Source organism: Puntigrus tetrazona, chromosome 4 (genome assembly GCF_018831695.1).
Source record: "Puntigrus tetrazona isolate hp1 chromosome 4, ASM1883169v1, whole genome shotgun sequence".
Taxonomy (NCBI): Eukaryota; Metazoa; Chordata; class Actinopteri; order Cypriniformes; family Cyprinidae; genus Puntigrus; species Puntigrus tetrazona.
The window spans coordinates 15,521,452-15,536,294 of record NC_056702.1 but is presented as its reverse complement, the minus strand read 5'-3'; the positions used below and the strand labels follow the sequence as shown (position 1 = coordinate 15,536,294).

The following is a 14,843-nucleotide window of genomic DNA, read 5'->3' as shown; positions in this document are numbered from 1 at the left end:
ATTTCAAAACATTACACAGCATTTTTATTTCAGAACAATTTGTAGCGAGTGTAGTTTGGAGTGTTTATTATTATGGGCTCTTTTCTCATCATTCGCTGTAAAACAATGTTTGAATAGTATGTATCGTGTATTATTAAATTAGAACTCAAATAATGCATGTCATAACTTGATTATTAGTTTCATGCGCAAACTGGCGCGAACGATATAAAGGTGGCTTTAAGAGGACAAATGTGTGTTTCAACACAGGGAAACACAAAAGAGGAATATTATGGCACAGATTGAGCTCAGAGATTGGGTCTATTATTTTACAGAGTCCATAAAATGGAGTCCAGCAGCACATCTTTCAGAAAGGTCGTTCTTCTGTCTGCTTATTTACAACCTCCCCTGACTGTTCCTCTGCAGATGTCTTTACTTCTGCTAGGAGAGGAGCCAGAAGTATTTTTCTGCTGCTTCAGCGATGCCAGCGCCAAAACAAAAGAGACTTATTTCGAGTGAAAATTTTGATGTCGGTTTCAGGCATCAGTTGAATGGATTTAATTACCTTGTTGAAACATACTTGTTTGTGTCCATGTGTGTGCATGTACGTTAGGTGCTTTTAAAGTCTGCTAAGACGGAGTTACATCCCTTCCTGTTCTCATTTTTATTATTCCGGTCAATATTTGTGAGCACTCATATAAGTATGAATCACTTCGGTTTTACGCGTGCTTTTGCTTACTGAAAAACATGTTAATGTTAATGTTTATCATTATCTTCAAGGTAAAGAGTATCGTGTACAAATCTAATTATTAATTCATCTAAGCATAAATATTTGGTAAGCTGCAACATGACAATTTACAACATGAACTAACTTGACTTTAGCGTGTAAGAAAAAGTTAAATAATAAATAATTGACCTTGATGCAAAGTGTTAACCTAGCTATCAATATTTCACACTTTCTAGCCTCAACTGTTATAAATCAGTTTACAAAACCTTCACCAAAATCTTTAGGATTATTTAAAAATAACTGTTTATTCTAAACTCTTCAGGTCCTGTACTCTACCCTTTATGTTTTTTATATAATGTAATGTATACAAGGTTTTCTTTTTTTGTAATTTTATATATTAATTATATTTTGGTAACACTACTTTAGGGTCTAGATGTTTCTTAACATGCATATTACTAGAATATTAGCATTTTATTAGTAGTAATTAAGCACATTTTAATGCCTTATTCTACAATACCTTATTCTACATCCCTAATTTCAACTACCTTACTAACTATTAATAAGCAGCAAATAAGGAATTTATTGGAAAGGTTGTAGTTAACAGTGAACAAGTGTTCCTTATTCTCTTATGTCTATTTTTAATCTCCATTTTAAAATAATTAATAGGTCGGTTCATAGCATTCAAATAAAAAAATATTAAAATAACCATGCGAAGTTTTGCGTTTCACCGCACAGCCTTCCGGTTGTTTTGTTTTTATGTAAAAAGTCCTAGACAGCAGCCTCTAACCATTTTGCAACATCTCGCTCATCTCATGAATACAAAAAGGTGCCTAAAATCACCTCTGCCTGACGGTGTCAAATTAGAAGTTAAAATTTATAACCTGTGTCCAGAAGTGAGCAGTTAGTAAATGTTTTGACATGATCTGCAGATTTGACACTTCCAGTGTAGACCATCGGTTCTATCTAGCGTAGCCTTCCAGACGAGCCAACTAAATGGAGATGGGCTTTATGCCGATGTTTATGCCCCGCTGATAAGTCAGCATTGGGGTGCTGTGCTGCAAACAGCCACACTAGCACACGCCAGTCCAAAAAGCATCACTAATAACTCCTACACGCCAGTGACATGGCAAGTGTCAGCGTTAATTGAATTGCACAGTGTCTACATGTGTGGAGAGAAAAGCACAGTGCTGTTCTACGGCGCATTTCACTGCTTAATTTCGTTTCCAAAAGATGAATACGGTCATGGTTCAGCTAACACAATAAAGTTCCGTTTTTGTTCATTCAATAATGTGAAATAAGAGATGTCGGTTAAATGTTAGCTTTTTAAGATCGGCCGTTCATCTCCATAGTTGAAGTCAGCTGTCCTTAAAGAGCTTATTTAAATCTGGGTGGAAAAGATATATAATGTATATGCTTTGGGTCCGACTGTATCGAGATAAACATCGCTGTAGTTTTCTTCGCTGTCTGTAAAACACTTATCTGTAAGTGTCATTTCCTCTTAGGCCAAACCACTGAAATGTAGCGTTTTAACTGCTCACAGCGCCCCGTGTGGGGTTTGCTGGTATTGGACTAGTGAGAGAGAGAATGTACAATGTGACATTGATATCGTAAGAACTTATTTTAGTTTCGCTTGCACAGTTTTTTGGTTACTTCTTTATATGTTTCTTGTAACGTGAGGAAAATAGTGAACAAATATTCTATCACAGAACTCGTTTCTGTATATATTTCACCACCTGAACTAGGGAAAAACGTGCATACATAGCAATATATTAGTAAATGAACCTTAAATTTGTAGTTATTTTACTGGAAAACAAGCAAAATACTTAAATTCTTAGTAAAAGGGTTTTGGTTTTCATCACGTTAAGATATATAAGGCCATACAGAATATGTGATACAGTATTATAAAAATGTGGATGTATTGTTTAAACCGCTGTAAGACATATGACGACTCGCACTTGTGCCATTCCAAACCTAAATGACTTTATTTCTTTTGTGGACCACAAAAATAGGCTATTGCGTTTGAAATGTTCTGGTAAACAGCTAAAAATAACTCTTTCAGTATACTGTTTCAAAGCATAATGGGGCTTTAGACCAGAATAATCTTTCTAGTTCATAAACTCCTGCTGGAAACGTTTCAGTCTTGTTTCTCTCTGTCATCGTTTGAGGAGTCTTTTACACCCATTTCACTCCTACACAGGTCTAATCAGGCCTCCGATTCCTCAAACGGTCCGTGACGTTCCAGGAAAGAGCAGAATTGTTAGCGTTCACCTGACATTTCTTTCTTATGGCAGCAGCAGGGGCTGATGGGTAATTCACTGCAGGCCTGCTGTTTAATTCAGTACTTTCACAAAATACAAGCTGAATGCCGCAGCTCAAGGTTACTGCCGTCTCTCTCTCTCTCTCTGCTGGGATTCAGCAATTACTAAAATCACAGCCCTGATGGAGCAAGACATTTCATCCGGACCGTTGTCATGGGAACAGGCATGCAGGCTGCCCCACCTCCTCATGTCGGTTCGCTACTGCACAATAGACTGAGATGAGTGACTGAGAGGGATTTTAAAGCAGCACGTCTCAAACTCTTGTCTTGTATTCTTCTGGTTATATAAGACCCTTCTGACAGCAGGACATGAAGTGCAAAATCAGTACTCACTGTGGTCATGGATGACATTACAGCTAACTAAAGCTTTAGTAGCAAATTTAATACTTGGAGTATGTTTATAATACTAATATATATATATATATATATATATATATATATATATATATATATATATATATATATATATATATACACATACACACAATATATATATAATTTATATATAAATATATTTTAAAACACTTTTTAATACATTTTTATCCATGTGTGCATAGAGTAATATGTCTGAATTAAGAATATTCAATAATATTCAAAAAGTACACAGGTGACATAAAGTGAGCATCCAATCAGGGTCGCCAGGTTTTCACAACAAAACCCTCCCTATTGCTACTCAAAACTATCTCAAAACTAACCTTTTGAGAGGGGTCCTCTGTAAAAACTGCTTTCCAGGGGGTAAAATTAACATTTTTGCAACATTCATTAAAATCAACCCATGGCAACAGTGTTAAAATAGGGATCATCCTTATCGCCTTGTTAGTGGGGATTTTGGAGAGCATGTGCGAGCCATTTAGTTGTTTGGAAGGCACTTGGCAAAGGGAGCTTTTTTTATATAAAATGTTATATTTTTTTGTACGCCGTCCATCAACGAATCTGCTGATGCCGCGTTCATTGTCATAGGTACATCCCAGCTGAGGATGAGGGAATTTTATCTTTCACTTTGCCATGTGTCTGGAAAAAACAAAAGTCATCACCTGAATGACCGACTCAAAATGAGCCATGTAATGAGTCAATCCCAAGAGCATGTTTGTACCAGTTTTTGTTTCAATTCACAATTAAAAAGAAACTCTTCATGGAAACGAATCTGGCTCTTTCGTCCTGTTCACCTGAGTAGTAAATGAAGGATGCTTTGTCATCATTCTGCCCTTCTAACTTCTAACATCTGACATTCTTGCTATTACTGCCTCATCATATGTTTGGTTTGTGTCTGGCAGATGTTGGGAGCCCTCTCCGCGATCCCGATAAAGGTGCCTCACATCAGCTCTCTGCAGCGGCTGGCAGGACACTCACCCAGTGTGCTACCTCAGGTAAAAACACTCAAACCTGTATTTACTTAATCCTTATTTTTTTACAAATAATTTTCATAGAAGACTTACATAGTCCGCTGTGGAGCCCTGAGACTAATTTATTACACTACTTCCTTTTAAGAGTTAATTTTTTTTGAATTACTGAATAAGTTAATGAACTTAAAGTTGACTTATCATTCTTTTCATCAAAAAGATTTGATTAAAATTTATAGTAGTCTATGTCTTAAATGAAAATAGGGGCATTCTTAAGGCATTATAATGAATAATATTATGGTTATTAATGGTTATAAATAGTTATTTATGAGTAACTTTATAATATATTGTATCATCTACTGAATATTCATAAGAACAGTGTGTTAATATGTGTAATATTTACTTATTTGTAGTTAGAGCTTTTAAGAATATGCTAACTTATGAGACACAATGAACATGATTACAATGGATTATATAGTATATAGTGGATTATATAGTATATACCTAAAAAATGTATATTTACCATTTTTTCTCAAACAGATCAGGTGAATGTATAATATCACACATTTGCTTTGAACATTTAAAAAAAAATAAAATCAGTTAACTTTGCAACTCCATAACATTTTTTTTATTTGAAAGTATTAGCTAGCTCACATTAGCCGTGTTAGCCTCACCGGAAACACAAGATGTTGTAAGGTACAGATCTTAAATAAACAATGTCACGGTACGATATAGTCCATTTATAAACAAAGACGTTTATAGTGGGTTATAATTAATCATACACTTAATCTTAAAATTACAAATACGTAATTATTGGTAATAGAGTTTTTTTTTAGCAAGCCAAACCTCATCCAAAATAACCTGCAACTAAGCAAATTGTGAATTAAAACCTGACAGAAACTTGACCTAATGGTTGTTTTAAGAGATCGAAATATTTGAAGCCAAATCCAAGAAACATCTGCTGCTTAGGGGAATAAACTTTGTGTTCTGTCATTTTAGGTCAGGCCAAAGACTCTCATTCCAGACAGCCTTCCCCACAGCCCATGCCGAGAGCAGCAGTCCGGTCAAACGCTGGCTGTGCCGCGAGAGCATGGCTGTGGTCAGCCCAAAGAACCAAGGCGCATCTTTGCCAACTGCCAACAGCACCTTCAGTCATGAGAGACTGTCAAATGGGCAGGAAGAGAGTTCCTCTTTGCCCTCGTCCTGCGCCGAGCACGCGTCCACGGCCTCCACGAGTCCAGGGGTGGCTTACGCCATCATCTCAGCAGCCTCGCCAGCAGCTCATGGGGTGTCAGGAGGAGTAAACCGAGGCCATTAAGGTGCAACCGCTGATTTTCAGCCCTGACAGCAAGGTCAGAAGATCTTTCATCACCTACTTACCTAATAAACATGCTGCTCTGCATGCTGAATTAGTTTCGACACGCTTGATGCCATTTGTTTCATGCTGTGGTTATTATTATTTGTTCAATTGATTTAAGATTTTTAATGTGTGTATCCAGGTTATAATCATTCAGCCCCAGATTCCTAGTAACTCCACGAGTTCTACAGCCTCACAAACTAGCAGTCCTGTGAAGGAGCCAAGTCCCGACCCCTCAACCCCAGACAAAAAGGAGGAGGATCCAGAGGTACACTCACAACTATTTTTGGATATTAGACAGGAAGTGTAGTAACACTTGAACTTGTTGACTACTTGAGTCTAAACTGAGTACTACAGCACTGAATTAGGTAACACTTTGGTATAGAGCCCAATTGTAACTATTAACTAGTAGCTTATTAGCATACCTATTTTAAAATATTGTCTGTTTATTAGCATTTATGAAGCACATATTTTGCATGACCATATTTTCCCAATTCTACCCAACACCTATAACTACCTTACTAACTTTTACTAAGCAAAAGTTATAGTTAATGATTTATTAATAGCAAGAACTGGATTTTAAAATAAAGTGCGACCCTAAATTACTGTTTATCCAAACATTTCTTATCTTTTGGGATGCTGGGGATGCCTCAATAGGGGCAAGTCTATAATAGCACCACAGTTAATGTATGTGGAATATACAGTTCAGGATATCTCATACTAATGGATCAAACAAAACTCTCTTGAATTCTGGATTCGCTTTTATCTGATTGAATGACTGATTCTAAAAACTGATCTGAAATTGGGTACCTTGAAAAACCGAGAAATGGCATTTAGGCCAAATAACTGTTGTTAAATGTGTTTTCAAAGTAAATGAATTCTAAAGAGTTATGTTAACTTCAAAGGTATTTCAATATTTAATGCATTCACTATATTAACCTTCTTTTTTTTTTTTTTTTTACAGAAAGTTGCCTTCATGGTCGCACTAGGCCTAGTCACTACAGAACACTTGGAAGGTGAGTTGCATTCAGGGTTTAAAATGATCACTTGGCAACTTGCTATATCCAGTGGGGAAATCAGCCATGGTGGGAACACGCACATCAACTCAATAGCCGGTTTGGCAGGTTATGATTCATAAATTATGTCCTCTATTTAGGAGCCTCCAATATCAGCACAAAATTGAAGTATCGAACAAGATGCTGAATTAAAACATGAAGTAAACTTAATGTAATTAAAAGGTAGTTTATGAATTACCCATATACTTAAAAGCTATAAAATACTAGACATGTTCATTATTTACTTAGAAACTTGTGTGGGAAGAATATCTAATTTTCCAAGTTTTTTATGGTTTATTTCAGGTGTTTTTTGACTTTTTTTTTTGTTAGTGAAGGACAAACAAGACAATTAAGAGGGAAAGAAATAGAGGGGTGAGATCTGAAAGCTCCTAGTAGTTGTACTTGTGGTTGTATTCGTTAAAATAAAATTTTGATGATTGTTAATAGTTCTGACAGCACTGATCTCGGAAAAATAGTTACTGATCATAAAAAAAAAAAAAAATACATTATACGTTTTAGTGACTAAAATAACGTATTTGCCGCACAGGTGCGTGACTGAATCGTTTAAAATGAACAAAAAGTCGGGGTCTCAAGTTCCATCACAGATGGTGTTTTTTATTTCCGTCAGAGATCCAGAGTAAGCGGCAGGAGAGAAAAAAGGATAAGCACGGCTAACCCTGCGTACAGCGGGCTGTTTGAACCAGAGGTCTGTCAGCCATCACGGTTCCTTTAAATAATGTTCTTTTTACGGCTGCGTTCATTTGAAAATGTTGCGCATCTTGCTTTTCAGCGCAAACGGCTTGCCTCCAATTACCTGAACAGTGCGATGTTTCTGTCGGCGAGAGGTAAAGTAGATTTCTACTTATGTCAACATAGTGGTGTTGAGCTTAAATAATAATGCATAGCGTGCACAGAAACATGTTTGACTGGAGTAAATTAAACATGTACATCAATCGCTAGCGCTCATGTTTTTAACAGTTCTTTAACCAGTGACAGCGATCAGGTTGACTAATAAAGCCAAATGCTAACTGCTTTAACCTGCTGATTACATGCCAACGTTGCTGCTTAGCTTTTTAACACAGTTTTATCAGTGTGACGTGCTACTAACCTACTTATATGCTTTTTACTCACACGCTAGACTCTGAGGAGCTCTGCTGGAAGGTGCGACTTTTATTATCACTCTGTGTTTGGATGTAAATAGTTATATATATATATATATATATATATATATATATATATATATATATATATATATAGATAGATAGATAGATAGATAGATATATTCTGTCATAATTTATTCACCCTTTGCTATTCTAAACCTGTATGACGTTCTTTTGTGAGACACACATACAAAATGTACAGTTATAGTCCCATGTGAGTAAAATTACAAAATCCAGTTGTCGGCATATAATACTTAAAAGTAAAATTTAAATACAGTAGTAATTTATAATTGTAGTACTTTGCAGCTTTAGTCAGAAAGCTGTTTTTATTTTTGACATGTTGTTTTATTTAAATAAAAATTTTAAACCTTTCAAACTTTCTTTGTTCTGTTGTAAACAAACCCTGTGACACCCATATGTTCCTGTGACAACGAACGCAGCATGGTGTGCATCAGCAGATGTCACTGTTGTAATGTCATAAATATCTTTTTTATTGTTGGTAGTATAACTGTTTCAAATATACTTTTTTTTTTAAATATGCTAATATAGAAAAACTAAAATGACAAAGATAAGTGAAGATAATGAGGAAATTATATTGCTTCCTTTGACAAGTGCATGCAAATGACTCAATGGCAATGGATGCACTAACAAAGGATAAGATGATGATTGCTTTGATTTAGAAAATGACCATGAACTGATACACAAATACATGACAACCATAGACAACCATAGCCCATTATAAATTACCGAACAACTAAAACGATCTTCATAATTAAATTTTTTTTTACATATGCAAAACCAGTATATTATTGAAATGGCATTATTGTGTCTGTGCAGTTTCACGTGACCAGCCTGATGCATTGCTATGGAAATAGTAAAGTGATGTGTTCTAAAATAAGTAAAGTATTCCCAAAGTGCGCTCAGAATAATTAAAATGTGAATTATTAAAATGTTGGTTACTCTGTATTTTTTACAGTGTAATTATGCATTTATGTACTGAGTAATATTAATTAACTGCATGCACTTACTAGATGTTTAGAGTCGTTTGTGTTAGAGTTACTTTTATGTAATTATGCATAATTTATTGTTGTTATGATAATGAGTACATACAGCAGATATAACAAGGACACCTTAAAATAAAGTGTTACCTAATCTTTTCTACAGAAGGTTAATAGTTATGCTTAAACACTATTGGAAGTGTATATGCAGAATTACTGAAAGACTTATACGCTGTGTTTCTTTAAATGTATGTGTGTGTGTGTGTGTGACACAGGAGGAGATGCAGCATGATGAGCACTGTGCAGTGTGTAAACAGGAAGGAGATCTTCAGCCGTGCCACACTTGCACCCGCTCCTACCACCCTGACTGTCTGCATCCACCTCTCAAAACTGCCACCAGGGGCATATGGATGTGCCCCAAGTGCCAGAAGAAAGTACGATTCTCTTTGCTCTGAACACAAACGTTATAAAAGTCCCAGCAGCACAATGATGTCTGTAGGACGTTTATTTGATGTTTTTTTTCATTTCATCTGGACAGCGTTCTGCATTGATATAACCAACGTTACTGTCTAATGCAGTTATCAAAGTGATAAATTGATCTTGATGTTGTTAGGAATAATTAGATGTTTTTAATAGAAAACACACATACAGCTGTTCTCTTTACATGATAACATAGTTAAAGTTAAACTGAAAAAATTACCTTCTGTTACAAATACATAATTTAGGGGAAAAGCAGTTGTGAATAATTATATTCTTTACTCGTGACACTGGAGAACCAAATTCCATAATAATAAAAGCTACTTTTTATTTTTATATTTATTTATTAATCATCATTTTTACAATAAAGTTTTAAATGCTTTAGTTTTTTTATAGCATTATAATTATTATGGTGTTGTTTAGAAATTATTCTTTATTTCCTTTGTGAATTATTATTATTATTATTATTATTATTATTATTCATTTATTCATTAGAGATAACTAATATTTGCTTACACATAAGATGCACAATTATACACTGAAAAAAATTAAAAGGGCAGTGCAATAGTGCACAGGTCTTTAGGATTTATTAACGTATAATGTATTTTTTTATTAACTTTCTGCTTCTTTTTTGAAGGTTTTGAACAAAGAGAACTTGTCTTGGCCACAGAACTTCATCCAGTCGTATGTTACACATAAAACAGGTGAGCCGTCAAACACATCTAAATGCACTAGCGGTCCTCGGGACTTGATTCTCGGTGATGACGAATGTCACAACGATGACTTGTATGTTTGTACAGTGAGAGAGGAGGAACGCAGGAAGCTAATGAGAAGAAACACCGAGCTGAAACTTGAGTGTGAACATCTGAGTGATGAGGACAAGAGACTCTGCGATTCTCTTTCGGTAAGAACTGCTAAGTAGGGCTGCTTTGAAAGTACCTTATGTTAATGTTGATTTTAACATACCCATATTGATTCTTAATTGTAAAAAGTATTTTTTTTTCGAAACTAGCATTCTTTGGCAGACAAGACAATTTTTGTGTGCACTGTATTTCAGATTTAGAACTGTTAAAGGAAAGGCTCAATAAACTATTACACTGATATAATACACTATATATAAATGATCTCTTTTCTTTGTGCTTTGAACTGCTCTCTGCGTGCGTCGTTTTAAGCACATCATTCCGATTATTTCTTGTTTTGTCCTCTCTATCATATGTTGCATGCCTTTATTACTGTGTGATGCATAAAAAAATAAAAAATATTTTATGCCATATATTTATGCATAAATTAGTACTGATAAATAAGCACATGATTAAGTGCGATGAATACACATTATGTATTTAGAAAATATTTACGGTTATACATATATGTATTCATATTCTTATATTTTAAAATATAAATATATAGATATATTTAATATATAAACATATTTTTCTTTAATATATACCTGAATGTGTTTGTTTTTATATATACATAATAAACACGCACACTTATAAAAAAATGATTAATTGTTTGACAGCACTGATATAAATCTATTTCCTTTTTTTGTTCATGTATTTTACAATACACAGAGTTAAGATTTACTTTAATCTGTTCTATTTGTTAAAGTAGTTTCACTAAATATTTCGATTTTATAACATAATTGTGCATCCTATAAAGTATCTTTTTTCTGCTGATTTTATCCACTAACTTAATTATAATCTATGACAAAAATACTGTATTTTAATTTAATTTATTGCACCCCTAATTTATTTAGAATACGTTATTACTTTAAGAACGTCTGATAACTGGATAGATGATATTGCCCTGTCATACAATTTTAAATCTGTGTTCAACAGAAATGCATTGAGCTGAAGGAGCGTCTTTTAGGTCAGCAGCGGAGACTCAGACGTCCCTTGGCGTCTCAAGACTCTGATCCGGCTCATCCAGCGTGACCAGATGATCCAAGTGACTATGACCGCCACCACCACCACCGGAGCATCGCTGCTCTCGCTGCCGTGGATCAAAGCCGCGGGCAGCAGCACCAGCGCCACAGCGCCCACAGCTGGCTCCTCCGCAGTACTGCACAAAACCACGCTCCAGCCGCAAGGCAACAACTGACCCCGAACCCACACAGAGACGCGCAGAACAGCTCTCTTCGTGAAGACACACGGACGGTAACATCCAACCAACGTGCATTTTCTTCTGGTAACGTCTTACCATAAAATATTGAAAAGTTCGAACGAAATTACGAGCGTCACTCAATTCATAAGTATTTTTTAAAGCCAACACACAGTGCTCACAATTTTTTTTTATTCACTGTTTTTTAATGCATTATTTTTCTCGGCCTTAATGTATTTACGACTAGATTACGATGCTGTTGCAAATATATGAAATAAGTATTCTACATAGTTAGAAACGTTTCTTTTTATGCTTTACGTTTTTTTACTGGGGTTCGATGTGTGTGCGTATTGGGGGTAAACGTTTGCATTTAGTTACTGAGAAGGTTAGCTTAGATATAGTTGAAGACAAGCGACATATGAAATGGAGAGCACTGTACATTGATATATCGGATTAAGCGTTTGTTTTTCGGTTTTTTGACGAACAATGTTTGCCATAATTATTCAGGTTAAAGCGAGACAGGAAATGTTTTCGTTTCGTTCATTTTGTGTGTACCCGCGAGCATACAAACACAAAAAAAAAACAAACAACAACACAAAATAATTTTTCAGTATTAATAGAGAGAAAAGAACAAAGTATTTAAGATAACAACAGAATTTAGCCTTTTAGTGAAGAATTTAGTATTTTCATGCTGATGCCTGTTAATGATTTCAAATAAGTATTGAGAGAGAGGGATCGTTGTACATATATGATTTTTATTTCATTTGGCTATCCCAACAACACAAACAAAAAGGCCATTTGAGTTCTTTGAGTGCCTGATCCGGGAATCCAAAAACTTATGTTTTGTCTCCCCACTATATAAAATATGCCAAAAACCCTTGAGTGTTTTTGTACCGTTAACTGTTTTAATGTTTTCATCTCATCTTGCTCTCTTGTCCGTTTTTTAGTGTTTTATGTTTTCATTTTCTTTTAACATCACTCCAGGATTATCACAAGTTGCATTATTATTATTATTATTATTCTTTTTTTAGTCATATTTTTAAATGTTAGAAGTGAACACTGCCTGATGAGTAAAAGTAAAGAATTCATATCAACAAAAAAAAAAAAAAAAAAAAAAAAAAAAAAAATAGGAAATTATTTGAATGGTACTTCTTTGGGGAAGTTTAGCATGTTCTTTTGAATGGTTTGTCTTCCTGTGTGGTTCGAAAAAAAACAAAAACGAACGCCACATCCCAAAATGCAAAAGAAATAAGTCACACGCAGTTAACCACAGCGCTATCGTTCTCGACAAAGGATATTTCATAAAAAAAAAAACATTTAATTTTAGATTCGATTTGATTAGTGTTATAAATAAGAAATTCCATCATTATGTATGTATACCTTTAAGGGCTAACAGACTTGTATTTAACCACATTTGAAGTAAAAAATAAACCTTTCTTCCGTTTAAAAGGAATATCTTCTGAATTCATATGCAGCTCAATTCGGGTGTTACATTTGGTAGCGTCTGTAAATCTGTAAAACATTTTTGTATAACACTCTTTATGAAGTCTGTATATGTAATGTGATATTATATGGCAAGGTTATAAATGTTAACATATGCTACTGCATTAACCAAAGCTTGCAATTATCAATATCACTGCAGCATTTATTAATCACGGTTACTTATTTCATTTACGAAAATATAATCATTCATTGTTATTTCATGTTAGTTCATAATGATAAACTTTATCCAGAATAAAACTCAATTTAAGCTTTACATTTGATATTATACATTAAGGCCCGGTTTCATAGTTCAGTTAGGACATTTAAATATTTTTTTTCGAAACATTACTGTTGTGTCTTTAAGACGAAACAAAGGCGCTGACATGTTTTAAGATCAGTCAGCGCAAGTTTCTTTCAGTTGAAACGGCAGATTTACATTTTAGTCCAGGACTAGGCTTAAGCCTTGTTTGTGAAACAAAGGGATACAATTAAATATTTTAGTTTTAATGCATTTTTTTTAAATAAACATATATTACTTATTTCAAATTCAAAATAGGCGGAGATTTATTTTGTAAAAAAAATGTGTTTTTGTCACTATTTTATAATAAATAAACCTGATCAGTTATGATAATATTCCAAAACGTATTAATTGTCAGTACAACACATTAAAACGAGATCTAGACCGCTGCGATATTGTGTTAAATATTTAAAAGTATAATGTATTATAATACAAGAAGCATTAGTTATACAGACATCATAAAAAGTGTTGTTCTCTTTGTTCCTGTCTTATCATATTCAGAATGTAACTTAATGCATATCATCTATTGCGTCATAACAGTCGCTCTCGCTAAGTACCGCATTGAGATGGCATCTTTCACGTTTTCCAGTTTAAAAAACCCTTATTTGCTTAACACTTGTTTTTAGAATATAATTTCCGGTTTTATTTTAAAGTAAATTACTCTTGCTCTGCAGATATCGAAATTTTTGTCTTTTTATTGGAAAACATGCCGATTGAGAAAATGACTGTGGGATGTGACGTTAATATCAGCCCTTTCCATGAATGCTGTAGATTTATTTATTGTTTTTTTATTTATTTATTTATTTATTTTTTACTAAAGTGTATCTGTGCTCTGTTCTTCATATCACTTCCATCTACATCGCGGCACGTCCCTGATTTCTGTTCACCCGTTGTCGCCCCGTGTTCCAGATATCCTCTCCGGGAGAAACTGTGCAGTGCTTATACAGATCTATTTTACTACACTCAACACTACGTTGAACAAAAATCGAATTATATTCTTTTATCAATGAACAAATGAGGGAAGACGAAAAAAAATGACAATTTTTTTTATTGTTTGCTAATTATGCATTTTGACTTAGCTTGCAATATGTGACACGTCCTTTTTGCAGTGGAGAAGGAAGCGAAGCAAAGTGGATAAGACGACACAGAGGTGTTTAGCTAGATGTCTTCGGACTGTGTTTTTCTTTGTCATTCTGAAGGGGACTGTCCAGTGGATAGTACATATAGAAGAGTGTTTGTCTTACATATGCCAATGTAGTTTTTACATCATCTTATGATCTATTAAAGTTGATGGAAGTTCATCAATTGTAAGGCTTGTCTCCCTTTTGTGCTCCTTGAACATTTACTGTGTGAGTGTTTATTACAGTTAAGTAAAGAAATAATGTGTCTTAACCTGAATAGATGTGCTGTTGATGTACAATGGTCACCTGGTGAACAATTAAATATTTAAAACAATAAAAATCCGACAGATTTACACTATAGGAGTCATGTCTAAAAAAAAGCCAATAAACAACCATCGGTTACATTTTATATTAAAGGGTTAAAAACCCCAAAAA

The 14,843-nt window shown here is 34.4% G+C and overlaps 1 pseudogene; it reads left to right on the top strand.

Moving 5' to 3' along the window:
• Positions 1–3,174: 3,174 nt before the first annotated feature.
• Positions 3,175–12,217, top strand: LOC122342877 (annotated as a pseudogene).
• The last annotated feature ends 2,626 nt before the right edge of the window (positions 12,218–14,843 follow it).